This window comes from Lichenostomus cassidix, chromosome 1, assembly GCF_008360975.1.
Source record: "Lichenostomus cassidix isolate B80296 chromosome 1, HeHo_3.0, whole genome shotgun sequence".
NCBI classification, from domain to species: Eukaryota; Metazoa; Chordata; class Aves; order Passeriformes; family Meliphagidae; genus Lichenostomus; species Lichenostomus cassidix.
Window position 1 is genome coordinate 110,184,141 of NC_139479.1, and position 15,962 is coordinate 110,200,102.

The window sequence follows — 15,962 nt, forward strand, 5'->3', positions numbered from 1 at the left end:
TTTGCTTCACAGTGAATTTAAGAGAAAAGGCTGAGAGCTTGTACACAAGCAGCTACCACAGAATAACTAACAAGATGCAAATGAACATCTTGGTTTGCCTTTTGGTTAAGTATTTGAACCACCCATGCACAAACCGGCCACCATATTACTGTACTGCAAACAGAAGGTTAAAAAAAATAAATCCAAACTAGCTAATTCCTACTTTATGAACTTAAGCTGCAGAAGCTTGATAGAGACAAGTGGTCAAGTACTTGGGGGTGTACAGCATTATGGCTATTCCAACAGGAACAGCTGCAGATATCACTGATTCACTTCAGTCTTTTCTCCCTCTTTGAGAAGGAGAATGTGGAGAGATGAAATAAAGGCATACCAAGTAGATAAAAGTATCAGACTTGTGGCCTGACTGTGACATGCAGCTTTAAAGGCAAGAAACCTTTCTCTGCACACAAGAAAGAGTACACTGCTATTTTCCCCGTGGCCTTTCTGAGACTGTCAGTCTGTACTGGACTGAGGGTGGTGAGAGCTCAAAATCAGCACGGAAAAAGAAAAAAGGCTAGAGACCTGCTGCTGCAGAAAACAAATGATAACTTTGAATGCAAGCTGAGCCTGCACCCTGAATTGTATCTGTGACAGTGGAGTGGGTAAGGAAGGAGAGAGTGGAATAAGAGACTGCTCAGGGAAGAACAGAAGCTTTAGGAAGAACCAAGAACAGCAGCAGCAGGAGGTATTTGAACAACCACCGATCCTGACAGCCACCAGGAAGCAAACTTCTGCAAGTGCATCCACCAGTGGATTCCCAGTGCGACCTCAGAGGTGGGGCAAGGCAATGAATCAGCCAACGCGCTCCTTCAGCACAATTCCGCTGGGAAGGGCACCTCCAATTCCTCCGACCCTCATTCAACCACAAGAGAGGGAGAACAGCTGCACTGGCAAAAGGTGACTCCACTACACCCAAGAGTTACCACTGGTTTTCTTCACATGCTGCACTTAACAGTTTTGTTGAGCCTTTGCTTATTTTACACACTGGCAGCTGAGCTGCATGTTACTTTTTAATAAGCCTCTGTTTAATAAAGGACTTGATTACACACCTCATTGATAAGGAGAGCAACTGGGAAACAAGGAGGACACAGGAAGTGTTATTCAATGCTTTTATTGAGCCGTCAGACTTCTTTAAGATCGTGTAAAAGCAAATAGATAAAACAACATGAGTATTCTACACCCAGCACATATCCCCATGACACTTGAGGATATAGGGACACAGGACAACCTTTAATCCCTTGAACCAGTCCAAGTTTCTAGAGCTCCCTACCAAGGGCTATTAAATACACCTTTAAATCTGCCTCTATGTCCTAGCAAAAGCTGTCCTCCTCATCCTTTCCCAGGAATGCATAAAGCACATGCTTGCAACACAACCAGGACTGAACCCATCAGTATTCAAACAGGTCTGCCAAAATGCAACTTTGCCTTCTGCACACCAACTCTGGGCTGGACCCAGGAAAGCAACTGCAACCAGCCTAAGCCTACCAACTCTACCTGTTCCAGCCATCTCTAGCACTTGTGATACTTGTGAAAATTTACTCTAGATAAGATATGAATAATTTTCAGGAGACAACTTTCCTGTTTAATCCCACCAGGTGTCCATGTGCTCACTGGCACAAAGGAGGCAGCACTGACTGATGGCAAAGGCATGGATAGACTTATGCTTGTTGAAGTACACTTGGTGCCCATCTTCTGCCAGGTTCCTCTGCCCTTTTTAAACAAGGGCAGAAATACCTCAGGTACATAAGGAAAGGTAACATGAAATACCTAAGGATAGGTAGAGATAACTTGTTCATCTAAGCTGATTAGATGGCAACTCACAGACAGTCATCAATTTCTAGATGGTCCTAACTTTTCCTGAAACAGTATGGACTGTCCTATGTTTATATCCTGACTATAAAAAAGGATGGCATACACAAAGTCCTCACAGTCTTCCAAAGCATTCCACCTTACCCACATGAGAGAAATCACTGCTAATCTAAAGTCTGCACAGAATTAACTCTCTGCTCACGGTTTTATACCAGAAATTACTCTCAATAAACAGAATCATCAAGAACTTGTCACAAAATAAGTTTAGATAGCATGAATGTGGGGACTATATAATCTCCACCAGGCAGCACTGCAACCTCCATAGGGAAAATACTTTGTCCTGTGCATGTGGTGTGCAAGTACCTCTCTGTTGAACTATAAATGAGTAGGTTATTGCCCACAACTACCTCCAGCCCTGAAGCACATAGAAAGGGGCTGAGAAAAGACAGACTCACTTAAAATTGGCACCTTGAAGACCTACAGACACAGACATGGCAAGGACTTGCAAGATGCTATGACATTACATGGAGAGAAGTTCCTTTGAGCTGCTTAATGGAATGTAAGAATTTAGGACCACAGGATAAGCCTCTCAGAAACTGAAGAATATACTGAATCAGGCCCATGCAAATGCAGTGCAGTGTGGTCACACAATGCAGCTCTACTGTGTCTCCCTGTGCCTGCCCATCCACATCTCTCAAACAAGACAGTACAGACACCCTCCCTCCCACACTTCCCCCCAACTCCTATCAGTACACATATGGACCATTCCCAAAGAAAAAATCTCTCCTGAAGTCCATTCAAAACAACAAAGGCCACAGAAAATCCAACCTTTTGCTCTACATCCTTAAAATGTGCAGTGAAGACAATCACTGACAAAGCACAGTACAAACCCAAAGGCTCAAAGAACTAAGTGTTTTATGAGTTTCTGATGTCACTATTCTATTTTCTGAGAAAATTGTATCTCTAGCAACTATTCTCTTCCTCCTGACAAGCACACAGATAACCAACAGTAGCCATGATATAAAGGCTGTACAAGCAATCAGTCTTTTTAGGTTCTTTAAAAAAATGATTCAAAATAGTCCTTTGCAACAGACACGTTGTCCGCTACTTTCACAAGCACCACTTTTAAGAGTTGTGAATAACACTAACACTTCTTGTCAAACAGAAAACTACATGTCCATTAAACTTTATTTTCAGTGTATCTAACAACACTTCAGTACATTATTAATCCAGTGGGGATGAATGGCTGTCCTAGACAGCTTCTGACTCTATACAACTCCTTCCCCCAAAGTAATGGAGGAGACAAACACTTATGGATGCTGGTGATCAGTTTCAAGGTGTACACAGACAAAAACAGAGAGCCTTTCAATTTCTCAGCTGCCATTATGTAAAAAACACTTGAACTACTTGGTTCACTTGGGACTGGAACAAGCTCTTCGCAGATTCTGACACAGTTCCAGAAATCAGTCTGGGGAAAAAGCCAAAATAAATTTTTTTTTAAAAAACCCTCAAAGCCTAAGCTACAACTATCTGCTTCTGTACAGGAACATTATGAACACTTCCCCTCAGCGTTCCTGCCATTTCAGCTTCTGCAGCAGCAGTGGTACTGGCAGGTGTGGGTCAGCCAGGCCACTGCCAGGGCATCAGGGACACCGTCCTGCTCCCTGTCATGACATCATGCTGACCTCAGCTCAGCCCTGCTGCACTCCAGCGCAGCTGCCAACATCACTTCAGCTCCACCTCTGTTAGCAATGCTGGGAGCAGTCTATGTACTTTACAAGTGGAGTTTGGAGCACCTTACGTGGAGCGTTGCTCACCTGAGCAGCAGCCCGGCTGCCCTGGAGTTCCAGCTATTGCTAACACTGATAAAGATCAAGATCTCGAGCAATAAGGGATTTTTCAAGAAATGTTTTAACAGTATTTCCCTAATATATGACAGGCTTCTGCAGCTTTCCTATTAACTACTAACATATCATGTTAGCAGTTAATAGCCTCAGCATCAGTCAGCATTGCATGCAGGAGTCCAGTGGGTAATGATGGAGTTTTCCATGGGCTGCTTTCATACCTTTGGCTTCTGTCTAAACTTCATTTACTTTTCAGGAGTTATGAGAAGCCACAGGCAATCTCTTTCCCCTTACTTCTCTGGGTTTATTTTTTCAAAAATTTAAATAGGGACATCAGCATGAACAACCATGGGTAAAAGACACCTGTATCAAACTTGCCAGCAGCCCACTCTCTAGAAACTAATCTGCTGAAAGGGGCTGGGGGAAAAATACACTGAAATATTGGATGGGGAGACAGGACTGAGGAGACAGCAGTTTGCTCTTCAACAAGTATTAACACCACACTGCTTAAACAAAAAGCTTGGGAAAAACAAGTCACCTCTCAGTTCAGCATGGAAAAAACCCAAGTGCTTTTTCCTTCCCTTTCGGCATCCCTTCAACAGGCTTCCAGAATGAAAGATAAGAAGCAATCCTCAGGCGTAACTCCTTGGGCTGCAGTCTTGTCAGTTTTCATAAGCTAAGTGGGGCTGGGATGGGTCAGTACAGGACAGAGCTCCTCTGAGGAAAAGCCAGTGCTACAGCAAGCAGTAATTCCCCACTCTGCTGCAAGCAGACATGACACACGACGCCAATTGGAATTGCTGGGGGCAACCCATACACCTGCCTTCATGTTAACCTTCACCTTTCCAGCTCTCTGGTCTCTCTCATCCCAAATGAGCACTTTTCCAAGGCTCCCCTGAGCATCACTACCTTCCAGCAGTGTCTGCCAGACCAGTTTTCATTCAGGACTGTCACCACCAGCCATCCCTCTGCTCTGCTCCTTTACACAAGCCCTCCTGCTGTTCTCAAGCACCCAGGGAACTCAGCACCACAAAGCTGGCATTCCCACGGGAGCAGAGCTGAAGAGTTACTACATCCCCTCCAGCTTACTGCTGGGTAAGACGTGTGGCAGGGTGTGCTTGTTCCTGGTGCACTGAACCTCTCACTTCTTTGCTTTTAGACCCATGTTAGGCATGTGAGATGCAGCACAACCCTCAGTGACACCGTGCAGCGATTCCATACTGGTTTCCCAGTCGTTAAATGTAGGATCTTCCACACAGCAATGACTCTTCTAAGGAGTAAGGCACTTCAAAGAACTCCAGCAAGCAAAAACTGCATGTACACAGTACTCCACGATGCTACATGATTATATCAAAGCTGCTGGGATGAAAAACTGACATTTGATAAATAACATGAGGTCACCTCCAAGATCTCAGAACACTGCATGTAAAAATGTTATTTTGACAAGAAATTAAGCAATTGTATAATCAGGTCTATTATCGAATCTACTGCTTTGACACGATCTTATAAAAGTACGAGGAGCATGCAATTCCAATTGCTGAGGGATCCTCCCTCACCCAACACAAGATGTAGGCATTTAATATTCCTCTAGTTAGCCACGCATGTACAGCACAGCCTAACGCACTTCAAAGTATTTACTGTGCTGTATAAACACAGCGCTATTTTCAAAGCCTCATAACTGTCAAATCAAAGCTGGCTTTCACTAGAGCATTCAGAAGCATTTCTGCTGGATGGTGGCTATTTGCCTGACAGTTTCGACCTTCTATCCCCAACTACAAGAAGGTTCAAATGTTTGGTTTTTTTAATATATATACATATATATATAAAATAATTATTTTGAAGATACAGAAGAAAGTGTTTTCTTGCTAACAAGCTGTCAAATCATTTTGACCTGAAGTTCTTTACTCCTGTCTCATATATACATATAAAATGTGGAGGAGAGCTTCCATTCCACTGGCAGAAGTCCTGAAAAGGGTTTCTCCATACACAGGACTGCCTCAACTGTCCATTTTACCAGCTCTCCCTGTTGAGGCTGTGGCTGCTCACCTCAACAGCTACAGCTTGGTTTTATATTACACTGCAAATACATTTCTAATCAATCTTCAAACAAATCCAGATTGGCACATAGATGCAACACTGCCATTTCACAGGCAGTGGAACAGTGGTATCAGGATACCTGAAGAAGTCCAGTTAGCAAAGTGCAGAAAGCAGAGCTCTGAGCAACCACAAAAATGGTCTGCACTGCTTGATCTTCCCAGTGTTTTTATCATTAACCACTAAACTAGAATTTTTGTTCAGATCTTCACAACTCTATAATCACTGCAAAGGTGGCAAAGATAGCTTGACACAACATACACGGGCAGACTCATGGACTTAAAGCAATTTGTAGAGCGTAAGTAACATGGTCGAGTAGATAAATCACAAGCACATTAAGAGCCAAGCTCTGTTCTCAAGTTCACCACCAAATCCAAGCAACTCTGGTTTTAAAAGATCCCATGGGCCCCAGCCACACCGCTGATAGGTAAAACAGATATCTGCACCCTTTGTTCAGAAGGCAGAGAGGACAACCACAGGCACAAGGAGACCGTCCAGTGACAAGATGTGTCAGTGATTTAAAGCTCTCTTGCTCTGCTACTCTGCAGACAGAGCCCCACCAGAAAGCTAAGGAGGAAAAACACAGTGGCACTGCTTTCTTAAGAGGCCAAACAGCCATGCAAACAAGACACCCAGCTCAGAGTAATTGCTAATGCTAGGATTTGAACAGGCAGCTGTGTGGCTATCTGTGCCTGAGCAACAATTGCTCTGAACTCAATACAGAAAACAGCAAGCTTGCCCTCAATTCCATATGCAGCTAAATTATTGTGTGTATCATCCACTCTTTATGCCATCGACTGGACCACTAAGGAGCACTTAAAACTAGCATTATTTTCAAGACTACAGCACCCAATTTTCAGTGAAATCACAGAGGACGTTGCTGCATCTTTTTTTGTTGAAAGAAATCATGTCAGTGGTAAAACACACTTTCCTTTTTCCTTCCTTCAAAATTTTTTCACTGATTCTGCCTAGGCTTTAAAAAAAAAAAAAAAAACAACAGGCCAACCACCTTATAGCTCCACTGTTCACCTCCCTTCCCTTCTCTACAAGCATCTTCTCAGGGGCCAAACAAGGAAAATCTTACTTCAGCTTTTAAGTCTGTTTGAAAAAAGGGATCTCTCTAAAGAGATAACATTCATTCTTCAGATATAGTTAACTGCAATTTCATAACAGTATTTAAAATAAATTCAGCGAGTATTATCAAAGTAGATCAAAACCAGAGCACTCAGATTCAACTGCACAAAAGAGTAGGTAAGAACAACCTACAGAAGTAGGAATCAAGAAAACGTAAAAAGTTGCGAAGCAGCAGTTTACAAGTCACAGTTTAGTAATTCAGACCAGATTTCAGGATGGTTCAGCAGGATCCAACCAGAAGCCTACGGCACATCTCACACACTGGTTCTCAATCAAGTTTCCAGAGAAGGGTGTGAGAACACTGCAGCAAATCCAGGCACAACAGGCTATTCCATCCCTCCCCTTTCCAATATAGAAGCATAACTGCTAGAGCAGAATAAAAAAGAAGGTTTAGACCACAGGCTTAATACCTCTTCCAAAATTTCTACTGTCACTGATTACAATAATTGAATATTCTTCATATTCTTAAAGACATCTGATGCTTTTTAACTCTTGTTGAATTCTTGCTCCTCAGCAAGATTCTCACAGCATGAGTTTCACTGCTTAATTGCAACCACACTAAACAGTCTATCGTCAATTTACTGTACATGTTCTGTATCATCTAGAAAGTCTTGAAGCAGCAGAAACTCTTCCATAGTTAAACCATCACATTTTTCTGTTGGCCCTGCTTAAAGCTTCTTAAAGAGGGCTTCTCTTTTGATACTTTGCATGTGTGTTCAGAGATGATTTTTGGCAAAAAGAACAAGGTAAGCTGGAGGAACAGTTCTCAGGCAAGGGAAGCTGTAACAAACAGGTGTAAAAATCATTTAGCAGGTTTAGCAGACTCTTAGGGGTTTAGTTAGATGAGCATTCCTTTTGGCAGCAAAGCCAGCTTGAAGAACTGCTGCTACCAATATTTACTTCCACCCCTGCACCACACTCTGATGTGCCCGTGGCCAAACAGTGAACCAGTTTGGCAAACTGATGCAGGCTAAGTATCATCATTTCTTTGCCAGGCTACTTCTAATCCAGATCAGCTCCATGATCTGTTCCAGCATCCAGCTGCTCCAACAGCAGCACCAGCACACACAGAGGGCTGGTGCAGAGTCAAAACAGATGAGCACCAAGGACTCCTCAAAACCCAGCTCTAGCACTGAAGGAAGTGCTCACAGGAATAGGAACAGAGGGCAGCTGGGCTCACAGGTAAGGGTGCAGTCACAAAGTACAACCCTGCTTCTTCAGAAGTATAAATTAAAAGTCAACACTGGAACAGTTCCCTTGGATTCAGCACATTAAAATGTCACCTATTGTTGCTAACCAGTTTGTGAGCCTGCATGGTCTTAAAGGCAAACCTTCAGAAATTTCCCAACAGATCGATTTTTTTTTGTTCAAGTTCTTCAAGATTATCTGGACTTCCTAATTATGAATAAGGTTCCTGTTCTTCTGGACTTGTATAGTCCCTGCTACAAAGGAGGTCAAGCTCTGAAACAATTTAACTTTTAAAACAGTAAAAAAACAAAAGCACTAACAGACAAGTAAGGGTATGTAGGGGAAAGCTCTTTTAAATTCAATAGGCAAAGCAGTGCTTGAACAAAAATTCAGGAATGAAATCTCCTTCCATTCACAAATTGCTCTGAAAACCTGAGTTAACACCTTTATTTTGCCAGCAGGAAGACTAGAGGGACTCCAGCAGAGCTTGTAAGCAGGAAATCCAAGCCCACAGCAAGACTTGCTGGGTTAAAGGACTTCATATCTATGTAAACAGACCACAGACCTTAGCGAGGCACAGAGATTTCTGTGAAGTCCAAGGCCACACAAACCAGTTAGAAGGATTTTATGAAGGCTGCTTGCATTGCTGTGAAGAAATTCTGACAGACTTGCACAAAGCAGAAGAGATGAAGCCCTGCAAGGTAGCACAGCTCATATTTAAGATAGGAATTAGTCTGAATACTCACTTGAGTGTTATTGCTTCACAGGATAAAGTTGTTATTGTTGTTCAGGGTTTGGGTTTTTTCCTATTGAATTTATAAAAGACCAGCAAAATTCCTAAGCCACGGGCACGGTTTGTAAGGCAAGAGAATTGACACAGCATGTCAAGAACTCAGAGGAAAAACAACATCTAGAAAGAAACATGTAGAAATAGGTATGGGAAGTCAATGTGCTACAGAGTAGCAAGCCTTTGAATAGCTGGGAAACGTGGATCAAAGGTACTCCATTCTTATCCACATCAAACATATAAACTGCTCAGAAAAGCTGTAGTATATGAATATTTTAGCCTTGTGGCTTATAGTCGCCTCAGTTTCTATATTTGGATATTTGGTGACAAATACAGTTTCTCTGGCTGTGGACTAACCCTAACTGAAAACAATTCAAGCACATGAACTATAAAGATGAAATGTGAGATGGGGGGAAAGGGGGAAAGCACAGGGAAGAAAGAGTCCACACCCTTTGTATTCATAATATGCAGAAGAGATCTACAAAGTTTCTGGTTGTATGCACAGAAACTTATTTATTTTTCTTCACATTAGAATTCAGGTCCTGCCTAGCTTGGAAGATTGTGTTGACCAATAAACAAAATAACCGATCACAAGAGAGAAAAGCAAAATACCTCCCTAAAACAAATAAGGAAAAAAAAAAAAAACCAGACCGTAGCCTACAAAAAGATGGTCACAACAATACCATCATAGTCCAGCTACTCCCCCACACCAGAGCAAATCACAGTTTCTCCCAGAACATCTTTAGATATCTGTGAGCTAAATAATCTGTATTGGGAAAGCTACACTGGGAAGCCATAAACAGAACTTTTACCAGACATTGCAAAAACCAAGTGCAGAGACACAAAATATATCCCCAAAAGAATTTATCACGTTAACCTGACCAAAGATGAGCAGCTGAATGGGAGGGGGACTTACACAAAAACTTGTTTAGGGTGGGGTTTTTTTTGCTTGGTTTTGTTCACACTTATTTAACGTCAATGATTGATTAACATTTTGGATAAAGGAGGTCTTTGTTAGTGATTCAGCATCTCCACCCCTTCAATTAAGGTGTTAAGAGTTCACACAAGTGCAGTGAGACCCACGATCCCCAGACCCCTCTCCACAATAAAAATCCCGACCCAAAAAAACAGATTTGAAAAAACCAAACCAAAACAAAAATGCACTCGCCCCACTGAGAAAATTCAAAAATCCCCAAACTAACATCGTTGCTAACTCCAAGTCAAAAAAAAGAAAGATGCCTTTCTTTTGTTGTTTGAGGAGAGGCCAGCAAGGGAGACAGGGAAAGAATATGAGCCCTTGAGCCATTTTTACGCACTGAGTAAGAAAAAAAGGACACATTCATCAAAAATAATCTCTTTGTTGGAGATCACTGTTAAAACAAAAAAAAAAAAAAATCCACACCACGTAACAGAGCCATCATGCCAACTTATCCAAAATGGCTATAAAACCTCAGGAAAACAACCCCTGTAGTTCAGGCAAGAAAGCAGATCTCTGTGCCATGGGATGCAGGCGTGTGCAGTCCTGCAAGCACAGCTCCTTTGCCGTAGGATGGACACAAAACGGCTCTGTGTGTGTGTGCCCCAGTTCAACTCAGCCAATTCCACACCTGTAACATCCCACTTCAGCCAGAAATTGGCCATTACAGACCTCATAGGAAGCAGGACAGAGGTAAACAAAAAGAAGTGGGAACAAAGCTGCTTAGGTATGTTAATTCGTTCATTCCATACCCTTTTATTTGATTTCATATAATGCCTTGCCTAGCTTTCCAACGTTTGTTTTTGTAATATCTCGAGCAATCACTGACCAAATAATCCAACAAAACAGAAAAAAAAAAAAAACAAGATGGCTTTTTTTCCTCATGCTTTTAAAGCTCGATGCATTTAAGGGTCTTTCAGAGCATCCTATGTCTGTGTGGGCTTTTCACAGAGAAAACAAGGACAAAATGCTTTCAAGGAAAATAAAAATGTTACTGGAACCCCTAAAAACTGAGAGAGCTGTCTCCCCTGTTTCCTCCAAATGTGTTTTGACAGAAGAGCAACCAGTCACCAACAGGGAGGCTTAAAGAGATAAACTTTGGCACAACCCTTTCTTCTCTGCCCAGACCAAGGAAAGGTGTTACTTTACCAGGTAAGGGCTACAAGACTTGGGGAATGTTCCTCTCCCAAAAGTGAGGTTCATGGTTATTTCCAGATCAGCTTCAGAGTCCAAGTTCGGTTTGGCATCTGAAGAATAAAAGCATCTTCCCTATCACCTTGATGGGCTTTGAATCACTCCCCAACCAGCTCTCAGCTGGCACTTATTTCATATTTTCTTTGCTGCATGACAATTTTCTGATTTCTCATGTAGTTTACTATTAAACCACTAATCATGTAATCATCCCACCTTAATATTTTACACCCAAATAGTAACCCACAATTGACTGTCACATCAGATTATTCCCATCTGTCTCCTCATGCTTTGTCTACCCTCCCTGAGTAACATCCACCTTCCACATCCCAAACACTCCCATCTTCAGAGGCCTTTATAGTCCTTCCACCTGCACAGAGAACTTGGGGACAGAAAGCTGGACAACACAGAAATACAAGGTTCTCTCTCTCTCTGATCCCAGAAGTGGAGCCTTGCCGTCTGCATGCATTCACCTGTCCCATCATTTCCCTAAGCATTTGGGTCTCCACTGTTTGGTTTTATCCTCATCATCCAACTCTTAACCTCATGAAATTTGCAGTGTTTCTACAGATTTAGCCCCTCATCCCCCTTTACAGACAGCCAGAGCACAGACTCCCCCTCATGCATACACACACACAAAGCCTCTCCTCTACCTAGTAGGAATCCTTCCAAATAAACACATTTTCCCCGCCTTTTCAGATACTGCTCTTCCCCACAATCCCTGTATACAAGATCCCCTCCTACACGCTTAGTATCCCACAAACTCCTCTGGCACAACTATCCCACCTACCAGTTTGATACTACAGGCTTGGCTTCCCTGGATTCCTGCTGCCCAGATCTACCTACACTGCTTCCCAGCTCTAGAGACCTACAATTTCCCTCCTGACCATGTGCATCACCTCTCTCATGCTGAAAGCACTTCTTATCCCATATTCTGATTCCCAATGCTTCCCCATACCACAATCCCACTCCCATTTCTCTTTCTTACAATGACTCAAGTCCCAACTCTTCACATGCCTCCCTTCATGTATCATTCTCCCCAGCAAATCTCATACTCATTTCTTCATGCAGCTCTCCACACTTTTTTCCCTGCGAACACCCATGTTCCAGTACTTCCTGCAACAAAGCCCCCCGTTCCTTCCTCACAGCATGTCTCAGGTGATCTAATGTCCCACACACCATCTCCCACCCTCTCACTGCATGTTTCACCCTGTATCCCACTCCCTACATCCCTACTGCGGAGCTCCGTGCTCCAGCCCCTCACTTCAGCTCAACTGCAGAGTTCACACACGCAGCTCCCGCCCCACTTTTACACCAGCTTTTCTCCTAGGACAGTCTTCACTCCTAATCCAACAGCCCCTCCCATCCCATGTCCCAGCCACTCACTGAGACTGGAATCTCACAACCACCTCTCCAGTCCACCCAACACTGTCCTCTTCCACAGCACGGCCCGGGCACACCCCACAGCTCTCCACACAGCCCAGCCCCAGTGACCCCAGCACAACCTGGAGCACCCCACACACCTCCACACAGCAGAGCCACAGGGCATCCCCCACACCACCGGGCATCCCACACATCCCTCCACCAAGCACAGCTCTTTGGAGCATCCCATGCACCACACCGCGACCCAGAGCAGCCCATACATCCCTCCTCCCAGCATATCCCCTATGGCATCCCATACATTCCTCCATACAGCACAGCCCCCCGGGGCATCCCCTGCACCGCAGGCAAAGCATTCCATGTGCCGCTCCACACAGCGCAACCCCCAGGGCTCCCAGTGCACCCCACACATCCCAAGGAGCACAGCTAACAGAGCATCTCCCATGCCCCACACATCCCTCTATGGAGCATATCCCCTGCTACCCACCAATCCCCCCGTGGAACACAGCTCCTGGAGCATCCCCTGCTCCCAGCACATCCCTCCATGGAGCACATCCTCCAGGCATCCCCTCCGCCCCACACACCCCATGTTGCACAGCTCCCCGAATATCCCCCGTGCCCCACACATCCCTCCATGGAGCACAGCTCCTGGAGCATCCCCTGCTCCCAACACATTCCTCCGCGGAGCACGTCCCCCAGGCATTCCCTGTGCCCCACACATTCCATGGAGCACAGCTCCCGGAGCATCCGCTGCTCCCCGCACGTCCCTCCACAGAGCACATCCCCGGTTCCCCACACGTCCCTCCACGGAGCACAGCTCCCGGAGCATCCCTGCTCCCCACACATCCCTCCGTGGATCACAGTCCCCCAGGCACCCCTGCAAGCCCCTCGCCCCCTCCTCCGGGGCACCTCCGGGCCCCCCCAGCTCCCCAGCTCGGGGAGGGCGGTGCGGGTGCCGGTGGCCGCTGCCCGCCCCGCACTCACCGCGCTCAGCCCGGGGCCGGCGGGGGCGGCGCGGCGGCTCCGTCCCCCTCCCGCACACACACACAGGCTCCATTGTCCGCCGGCGCCTCCCCCCCCGCTCCCCGCGCACATGGTACCGCCCAGCGCAGCCCCTCGCGCCCGCTCCCCCCGCCCGCTCGCCCCCCCCGCCTTTTCCCCACACCGGTTCTTCCCCCCCCCGTGCCCCCCTCCCGCCGCGTCCCGCAACCCGCGGAGAGAGGAATGGTACCGCCCGTCGCGCGCGCCCCGCCCCGGCAATGGTACCGTCCGCTACTCACTCGGCCGGCGGCGGGACCGCCTCTCGCTCCCCGCGCCGCGCAGTGGTCTCGCCCGGCCCCCCCGCCCCGCCCCTCCTCGGCCAGAAGGGAGGGGACTGCGTCCCTTCCCCCTTCTCCGCGCGGTGGTACCAGCCGGGCTCTTAAAGAGACAGCCGCCCTCCGGCCTCGCGGCCCCGCCCCTTCATTAACATAGCCCGGCCCCCGCCCGCGGCAGCCACGCCCCTTCCACCCGTTTTAAAGAGACCGCGCGCCCGAGGCTCTTCTTAAAGGGGCCGCCTCCCCCCTGCCCCCCCCACCCTCCCCGGCCCCGAACTCCCCTCCGCGGAGTCGGGCGCCTAGAGTCGCCCTCACTGCCCCGGTTCCCCGGGCGGCGGGGAAAGGGCTCCCCGTGCTGCCGGTGCCCGCCCGGTACCGCAGGGGAGGCGCCCCGGTGGGGCCGGGGAGGGGCCCTCGCGCTCCCCCTGAGGCGGCGCGCGCGGGGGTTCCGCCCCCCCACCCCCCTTCACCCCCAGCGGCGGCACCCCTTAACGGAAACGGCGCGCGGGGCCCCTGAGGGGCCGCGCGCTGTCCCCCGGGGAAGGAGGGATGCGGGACCTGGGATGCGGGATGGCGCCGAGCTGCTGCCCTGCCTGCCCTCCTCGGCACCGGCCTGCCCAGGCCCACCCCGCTGCCGGTGCCATGGGACCCCCGCCTCAGCCTCGCTGCCCCCCCCGGGAGGGGCATTCCCGGGAAGCCGAGCGGGGCACCGGGAATCGCCGCCAGCCCGATGGCACGCCCCGGAGGAGCCGCTGGACCATCGTGGAGAGGCTCGGGCTGCTGGCACTTGTCCCTTGCACACGTCTGTGAGGAAGGCGGGATGAGTGCGGGGAGGGGGGAACTTATGGAGGAGAAGCACGTCCCTCCTTGCCGGGGGGCTGAGCACCCCGACTGCCCACCCGCCGAGTGACCTGAGGGCTTTCTTCTGGTGGGAGAAAGCTCCGGGATACGCGGCAGCTTGGAACTGAACAGGGAGGGACCAGGCAGTAATGGCAAACAGACACAACCTATCAACTCCTAAAAATGCTCAAGGGCCCCATCCTGGACAAATGCTCCGTGCTTGGGGGATTAGACATCAATGTTGTTTGGTTTCAAACTGGCAGTGAAGAGTTTTGAAGATTTGTAGCAATCCCCCGCCCTTTTCAGCCTGAGACTTACTCTGTGAAAAGACGGCTTTCAACATCCACTAATCCTTCTCCTTCACCTCCACAAAATGTTCTTAAGATGGGCGATCTCGTGGCTATAAGGAAGAGGTTTCCAAGCCACCGGTGGCACACCGATGCAGCCGAACAGAGAAAGTCAGCGGATCAGTTTTGCTTATCCGCGCTGCCTGAATAACCTGTTTAGCCAATACAACATCAGTGAACAGCAATGCAATGTCCTCCCTCCCCCTTTATCCTCAAACGACCCATTCTTTGTCCAATTCCCATCTTGTCCAACTCCCACTTTTAAGTAACTCAAGTCTTTGGAAGAAGACCCTTTTAGCGCAACATTCACGCTGGGCGTTGCTCTTGGCAGATAAAACCACCTCCTCTCTTTGCTCAGCCCTCAATCCTTTTTTGTCTTTTTGTCCCTCTCTTCTCCCCCCCTTGTCCTTGCCCACTTGCAAACACTGTTAAAGAACTCTTCATAGCTTCCTGAACACTGCAACAGTCTCTAATCATCACCTCTTACCCCAAACAGATACTCTTCTGTCTGGGGGATACTTCTCAAGAGTGGGTTTTCAGTGCCTTCCGATTTGCAGACCGCAGACCCGAGGTATTTCCCGCTGGACAGACTGTCAGCCCACTGACACCTTTTCCAGACAAGTCCCTGGGGCTACAAGTTCCCAGGATCCACGACCCGAAGGTGGAAATCTTTGGTCTCTGACAAGTCTTTCCACCTACTGACGCCAGCCCCACCTGCGTCTTTCCAGTGATCGCGGCCAGCACCTTCTACACCTGAAGTGGTGGTGAAACTGGAACCACCACCTTTGCTGCCATCGGTTCCACACACTCCTTTACCTGATGTTTAAACCTTCCCCATTTTTACATTGATACGGGTCTTTTTTAATGCAACACCTACAATTCCTCCTCTCCTTTACACATCCCACCATGGTGGCCAGGCAGCCCAGCACGGTGTAAGGAAAAGATTGTACCTCACAGTGCTTCCAACCGAAGATCCAAGTCCCACTCTCACCAACACCAGGAACCCACCGTGATTTG

The 15,962-nt window shown here is 47.4% G+C and overlaps 1 protein-coding gene across 1 annotated transcript in view; it reads right to left on the minus strand.

Moving 5' to 3' along the window:
* The window catches only part of LOC146445545 (uncharacterized), an 18,363-nt gene extending 4,819 nt beyond the window's left edge, over positions 1-13,544 (minus strand). The window contains 1 exon segment of the mRNA XM_085075965.1: positions 13,427-13,544. The gene's annotated coding sequence lies outside the window, so the exon portion shown is untranslated.
* Between the last annotated feature and the right edge of the window lie 2,418 nt (positions 13,545-15,962).